The sequence below is a fragment of the Brassica oleracea genome, chromosome C8 (genome assembly GCF_000695525.1).
Source record: "Brassica oleracea var. oleracea cultivar TO1000 chromosome C8, BOL, whole genome shotgun sequence".
NCBI classification, from domain to species: Eukaryota; Viridiplantae; Streptophyta; class Magnoliopsida; order Brassicales; family Brassicaceae; genus Brassica; species Brassica oleracea.
In genome coordinates, this window is record NC_027755.1 from 2,572,101 (window position 1) to 2,578,264 (window position 6,164).

The following is a 6,164-nucleotide window of genomic DNA, read 5'->3' on the forward strand; positions in this document are numbered from 1 at the left end:
CAGATACTTGTTTGAAAATCCTTGAATCCTATGATCAATACTCCCAAGGTAAAGTCTGCACTTTTATTTATGCTAAGAAATGAGGTTGGTAGAGGAGAATGTCAGACAAGATTTGCTAAGTTGTTAGCTAGGTGTATTTGGTTGCTAAGCTAGGATATGATATAATGTGCTTTTGTGATTAGGACTTCTTAGATGTGGATTGCAATATCGTAGAGGTGATGATTCTAAGTTTAAAATTGTGTGAGTCCCTGCTGTTTTCAAACTTTTTTCAGAGAGACTGTCTGTTTGTTTTGCTTGAGGACAAACAAAAGGGTAAGTCTGGGGGAGTTGATAGACCATGGATTTGACCCACTTTCACTCATGGTTTATAGGTATTTTTACTACTAATTATTATATTATAAGTCTATTTATTATATTTATAAGATCAGGAGTGATTTGGAGATAAGTGATGATTTTGGAGCATTTTGGAGATATTTGGAGCAAGCACCCGAGATGACCATCGAGCTCGACCATCGGTCGATATTGAGGAACAAATATTGATCGATGTTCACATCAGAACATCGATCGACAGCGAAGCACGCAGAAAGCCCGTTTGGTCACAACCGACTTGAAGCCCAAGTCTTCACCAATTTACAAGATTACCCCTAACGAGTTTTAACCTAATTATATTAGCTTTGCCACCATGTCAGAGGCAAATGGTTCTTTTCTTGTGTTTCTAGTTTTACTATTATCAGCAAAAGGTTTTTAGGATTTTTATAGATTGGAGAGAAGATCTAAAGTTATATTTGTGATTGGAACTCCATTAATATCTATTACTATTCTAATGAAGTTTTCTTATCTAATTGCTGTCATGAATTGCTTGGCCATGTCTGAGTAGTGTCATTGTTATATTTTAGGGTTTGTATAGGTTACGAGGGATTAACTCCAACTATAGATTGCTGAGTTGTGATAATAATCATTAGGATTGTCATTAATGCAGAATTCTAGATTAGCTACCTAGAACTTGCCCTAGGATTGTTAGATAAGAGCGATAGCTTCATTCTCATCCTGAAACCATTCTAATTGAGCTAAGTTTCTTGCAAAGAGTAAGGCGAGAGCTGATCTAGTGAGCTTAGTGAGCATCATTCAACCCGCGAATAAAGCTTAACTAGAAGCGCGTCGATCGATATACATATTGGATAATCGATCGACAGAGTGAAAGGTGTATCGATCGATATCCCTATAGGATAATCGATTGACACTTGCTACTGATCGAACACATTTGTTTGGGTCATTAGATCTAGTTAATAGACAAGTCCAGAAACGCGAGAGCTGATTGACTTGTTGCTTAGTAGTTGAGCTCTACATTATCATGCATGCAACTCATTAGGCATCTGTAAGATTATAATTCCAAGTTTCCTGAATAAAAACCCTAAGTCTACTTATTTCCTTTTAAGCACCAAAACCTCAACCAATCAATCGAGCAATTACTTGCTCAACAAAACTGCAAATCTACATTTTAATCATTAAACCATTCAACTTAACAAATCTCACTAGATTTATTAGGTTCCCTAGCTCCTTGTGGATTCGATCCCTAAATAATGCAATTGAACCTCTTATTTGAGAGAGTAAATTCACTTTTTAGGGTAATTTGAGTGATATCACATTCCAATACGACATTTAGCTGATAATTTATTCTATCAATGGTGTAGATGTTGTTGGCCTCGTGAAGCTACTGAATGGACAATTGCTCATTCACCATCCGGTCCTTGACTACGTGGAAATAGCGAACACAAGGCATGTTCTGTTTCACTTACAAACTAAAGAGTAAGCTGTACATGTATTTAAATAATGTCTTCTCTCTATTGAATAATTATGTGTCTAAATGTCAAACGAACATAATTTAACCATCATGAATCAACATTTGCAAAGGACCTGTTATGAAGTTGTATCTCTGGGACCAGGCAGCAACAATGTTCTACAAATTCACGGCCATTGCCGACACTTCCGTCACTACAAGAAAAAAATGCTTTTCTTAGCGGACGAAAAGCACTATTTAACAATACGATAGCGGTTTATGAAGCGTTGTATCATCGTCCATCATAATAGGTAAGACACATTAGATAGCCGTTTTATGCACAGCTATCGTCTTGTCATATATTATAGCGCTTTTTTTTGTATGCGATTAAATGTTCTTTAATAGCGTATATATTTTTTATTACACAATAAAAATAAAACAAAAAAAATCACAAGTCAAATAAAAAATTAACAATAAATTTTATTTATAATCAAAATTGGTTTACAAAAAAACATTGGTTTAAACTAAAACCGGTTTATATCTAAACCAAACCTAATCTGAAATCTAGAAAAAAAAACTTGCAGCCGTCATCAACAACATCTAAACAGTAAACCACCGTGTCTTCCACATCACGAGAGCCGCCGCGAGGTCATTGTCGTTCTCTTCCATTCGTCGCCGCTGCAGTCCCCGTCACCACAAGAGCTCCGGCGTCACTGTCTTCCTACACACTTGACGCTTCAGCCACGCCCTAAGCCATGTTCTCCGTTGTCCTCCCTCATCTTTTTTCTCTGTCAATTGATAGCAGCTTCCAGATCAATAAATTAAAACAAACGAAACTAAATCTGAGTGAGAGACATACCTTTCGAGTGACCCAATCTCAGATTTTTCTTGGAGACCTTACTTACTGCACAAACAATCTGAGTGAGAGACAAAACGAATTTGTGAGTAGAGATAGACAAAGAGAGATTCAATGGACAAAGAGAGATTCAAAATAAGAAGGAATCACCTTTGATAAAGCCGTAGACTTTTTGGTTCTTCTTTGCCAAAGCTTGGATCTGCTCGCGCCGTCGTCATAGTCTTCCAGATCCGCCATTGATGGGCACCTCCGTTGTTCCGGTACTCGTTGCAGCTAGACCACGACCTTCGCCTCTTCCTCTTATACTTCATTATCTCACCACAATAACATGAGCCTTTTCCACACCAATCCTCGCCGTTTACAAACTTCGAAGAAGGAGATGATGTTGGCTTGAGAAGACGAAAGAGAGGAGAGAGAGAGAGAGAGAGAGAGAGAGAGAGAGAGAGAGAGAAGGCGTACAGATTATAGTAAGAGAAGTGAAAAAGGATTGTCCAATAGGAAAGAAGGAGGTGGATAGATCGAAGTGTGATTTTGGACCCTTGATAAAATTCAATCAATGGCTCAAAAAGAACAATACAAATTGTGTTTTCATTTCTCTATAAATATTATAAAAATTATCTAACTTTAAATAATTTGATAACATAATTTAAAATATAAATTTTATATTCAAATTTTATGGTTGTGTGTTTTAAAAAAAAAACTTTATTGATTAAAATTTGAGTTTTAATGTTTTATGATATAGGTTCATCTGAAATATCTAATTAAGGGTTCAGGGTTAAGATTTGGAATCAAGTATATGGGTTGATATTAAGTTTAGAAAAGATTAATTTTATAGCTTATAAAATGATTATATGTAAAATTTGAAATATAAAAATTTTCACTTGAATTTTTTGGCTATGTAATTTAAAAACAGATTTGATAAAAACATTTAAATGAAGCTAATTCTTTTGTTTTTGTGTTGTTTATTATTTAGTGGTTTATTTTTATTTTTGAAATGTATAATGTACGACTGAAATGTGGTATATGGTTTAAGATATACATATATTATAGAAATTAAATTGTATGCATAAGTTTGAGGTTTAATGTTCTATGAAGTGTGTTAAAGTACTATGTGGTTTAGGGTATAAGATTAATTTGGAGTGTATATATATATGTCTATATTTTAGAGTTTGAGGTTTAAATTTAATATTTGAAACTAAAATTTTAAATTGTATTAAATTGCGGTGTATTAAAATTTAGAAAGCTTTGATTTAGAGTTTATAGTTAAATTTGGAGATTATAATCTTAAAGCTTAAGTTTTGATATCAAAGTTTAAAAATATTAAAGTTTCTTTAATTATTGAAATTAATTTTTTTTTAATATTAAATTTTTTTAAATTTTATTGATATATATATATATATATATATATATATATATACATATATCGGGTTAGGTTCAAGGTCTAGAATATATATGTAGTTTGATATATATGAATAGGGTTTGAGGGAGGTTTAGATTTAATATTTGAAATTAAAAATTTTAAAATAATAAAATTGACATTAAAATAAGAAAAAATTGGGTTTTAGGGGTTGTGTTTAAAATTTAGGATTTAGGGTATAGGTTTTAGGGTTTTGGGTTTGAGGGCAAATGAAATGGAGTGAGAGGGAAAGTGAAAAGAGGGTGGATGTTAAAATCAATAATTTTCCCACCTTAATTATGCATAGCGTTTCAAAACTGAAAGTGCTATATATAATCTGTTTCTAAAAAGCGTTTGCTGAATTAAAATCGGATCAACCAAACTTAGCGTTTACATTTTTGCAAACGCTATCTAAAACTAAGGGGTATGTCAACGATAGCAGAAAGATAAAAAACGTTATCTTCGACTGCTATTAAAACCCATATTTCTTGTAGTGCGTCATTTTTTTAGTGATGACTCTGAATCCAAAACGTATTCGTGGTAATTATTTCTTCAGCTTGCTTAACCAGCTCAATGCTTCTCGTAATATTTAGTGGCTCATAAATGATTTGAAAATTTGTCCATCTAATTCCACGTTTTGATGTCTGAGTCTGACCCATAAACAACAGGGACCCTTGCCCTCAGCTCAATCTCATCATCACATGTTTTCATCGACAAAGATTCCAACCCACGATCGACTACTTCAATTGTCAGGTATTTAATGAGACGACATGTTCATATCCTATTCGTTTGTATTTGGTATACCAGTACATGTCCAGCTAACATCAGAACCCTTTTTGTTTTGCATATTGTATCAGGTTGAATTCTAACCCAGAGTTTGCTAAGAAAGTGAATGCATAGGAGGTGACTAAGGCTGAGACAACAACAATTGGAAAAATCTTTGCTTATATCAAGCAAGGATTAGCCAAGGTAAAATAAAATATGTATATAAGCCACACAAAAAAACAAATCACTTAACAATGTAAATTCCTGTGTTTTTTTGACAAATGTGGCAATGGAAACGTAACCGGAGTCTGAAAAGTAATGAAGTCTACCCTCAGTATTCAATAACTGTTGGCTTGGATTGATATTTGTTTTCTCTGTTACCGGCTGTGTTTGTGTTACTTGGCGATGCAGGCCGTGAGCTAACTGGAAAGCATGCCTCCGAATTGGTTGATAAGTACTTTGAGGTAGCTTGCCATTACATTATTCATCCTCCCTAACTCATTAAACGTAACTAAACTTTTTTTTTCAAAATGTTAGGCTAATGGTGATCTTGGTCCTAACCATGAATGCCTGTCCAACAAACTTTGATCGACGCCATTGGTCAAACACATAGGTTCAAGGTGTAAGTTTCTGAATACAACTTAGAATGAGGGACTCAGGCTATAACAGTAATGAAGGTTGTCTCTCCTTCAGTCCTGCAACCTTTAACATCCCCGGTTGGAATCCCACTTGCCACCACTTCTGAAATGCCTCTATTTTCTGCAAGTGATTAGGGTGCGTCCTCCAAAGACTGGAGACCTAGCTGTTGAAGAAAACACCAGTACAAGTAACTGTGACGAAGCACAGAGGAAAACGTGCTAAATTAGAGTAATAGAGCATTAACCACTCATTTTATAGATTGTGCTTATGCGTAGGAGTGTAGCTTCTCTTTCCGTTTTTAATTATGAGCGTTTGCTAAGTTTTTCTAATATATTAGTATGGCTTTACATTTTGCAAGAAGATGAGTTAATTAGTATTTCTTTAATGTCACAAGTTACAACTTCGGATGATCTGATGATGTATGCTATCGAAGGACCATTATTTCTGTGTGTATTAAAATCATTTCACAAACTTCTCTGTAGTTACTTCTAAAAAAGTCTCCATTCCTACTAGCTAGCAATAGTTGCACCATCATAACATCAATATTAAGGACCATTATATATCTATGTATTTATATGATTTATACATTACTAAAAATGAACATTTATATAATTATAAACAGGTTCAACATACATTTTAAATTGGTTTTATAACATTTTAAAACCTCTTAAAATGATTTTGTAAACCTTTATTAAATATATATTGACTTATAAATAACTTATAGACTTTTA

General features: G+C 33.8%; 1 long non-coding RNA gene across 1 annotated transcript; it reads left to right on the top strand.

Moving 5' to 3' along the window:
- Nucleotides 1-4,698: 4,698 nt before the first annotated feature.
- LOC106311291 lies at nt 4,699-5,650 on the top strand. Its single transcript, XR_001263975.1, has 4 exons — nt 4,699-4,782; nt 4,887-4,998; nt 5,206-5,258; nt 5,332-5,650. It is a non-coding gene; the product is annotated as an uncharacterized LOC106311291 (long non-coding RNA).
- The last annotated feature ends 514 nt before the right edge of the window (nt 5,651-6,164 follow it).